The 1,532-nt window shown below is 44.4% G+C and overlaps 1 pseudogene; it reads left to right on the top strand.

Annotated features, from left to right (window-relative positions):
* Nucleotides 1–272: 272 nt before the first annotated feature.
* On the top strand, nucleotides 273–739 carry LOC102486922 (U1 small nuclear ribonucleoprotein C pseudogene; annotated as a pseudogene).
* Nucleotides 740–1,532: the final 793 nt, after the last annotated feature.

The raw sequence follows: 1,532 nt of genomic DNA, 5'->3' as shown, positions 1-1,532 counted from the left end.
TACAGAAAGAAAAATCTGCCAACTCGGCCTTCTATACCCATGGAAAATACCTTTCAAAAAATACAATGAAATCATGTTTTCAGACATATTAAAACAGAATTCATCACAAGTAGACTTACACTGCAGGAAATGTTAAATTCTTCCAGGAACAATGAAAATGTCACATGATGATAAAGCAAATCTAGAAAAAGAAATGACCAGACCTAGAAATGGTAACTACAGGTCACTTCCGGGGGCCACGGAGCTGAGTGACCAACAGCCTGCAGAGGAGCATGCGTAAGTTTTATTGTGACTGCTGTGACACACACCTCACCCACGATTCTCTGTCCGTGAGAAAACACGCTACAGTGGTAGTGAACGCAAGGAAACTGTGAAAGACTACTATCAGAAACAGATGGAAGAGCAGGCTCAGAGCCTGACTGACCAAACGACTGCTGCCTTTCAACAAGGGAAGGTACCTCCTACTCCATTCTCTGCTCCTTCTCCTGCAGGGGCGATGATCCCACCTCCCCCCAGTCTCCCGGGTCCTCTTCACCCTGCCATGATGCCAGCACCCCACATGGGGGCCCTCCCATGATGCCAAGGATGGGCACTCCTCCTCCTGGGATGATGCCAGTAGGACATGCCCCTGGAATGAACCACCGTGGGAGGCCACATGCCTGGGCCCCCAATGCTGAGACCTCCTGCCTGGCCCATGATGGTGCCCACTCAGCCAGGGACGACTGGGCCAGACAGATAAGGATGGAGGGAGGCTTCTTTATGTTAGTTTTACATTAACTCATTCTACTTCACCAGGAGAGCAAGACACTGTGACTCTGGGTGTGTTCTAACAGCATGCCAAGGAAGACTTCCCCCCTTCCTATTAAAAAAAAATGAAAAATAAGAGTAGTTTGGGAAGAGACAAGTGAGACAAGAGTGCAGTTTTCATTTGTATTGTGAAATGTGAAAATAATAAGATTGTCAACTCTTTTAATTAATTACATAGGTCAATACATAATGTTTTTTTCTTATCACTTAAATGTTTTTGAAAGATGATTTACTACTTAAACAAAAAGGCATGCAGTGTGTTTTGGTGTTTATAATACGTAGGAATAAGATACACAACAATAGCATAAAGACTAGAGGAGAAGTGGAAGGATGCCACTGTGAGGTTATCCCCCACATGAACTTGTCTAATATCACTATAAGGTAGACTACAATAAGTTTTTATGTCTATTATGAATCCCGAAGCACTACTAAAATAAAACAAAGAATAGCTAATAAGCCAACAAGAGGGTAAAATGAAATAGTAAATAATATTCAGCTAATCCGAAAGAATATGGGGGTGGCCAGCAAGTGATGTAGTGATTAAGGTGTTAGACTCCCACATGGCGGGCTGCAGTTTGAGTCCCAGACCTGGTGGCTCAAAAATCATCCGGGCCCACCTGCATGCATGCCCAAAATCCCAAGAGGAGAACAGGAGAATGGAGGAAAAGAGACTGTGGAGTGGCCATCCCCCTGGGGTTGATTTCTCACTTTCTGCTCTCTGTCCT

Source organism: Tupaia chinensis, unplaced genomic scaffold (assembly GCF_000334495.1).
Source record: "Tupaia chinensis unplaced genomic scaffold, TupChi_1.0 Scaffold000058_1, whole genome shotgun sequence".
In the NCBI taxonomy this organism is placed as follows: Eukaryota; Metazoa; Chordata; class Mammalia; order Scandentia; family Tupaiidae; genus Tupaia; species Tupaia belangeri.
Note: the sequence above shows the minus strand (reverse complement) of the source record. Positions and strands in the feature narration are given on the sequence as shown.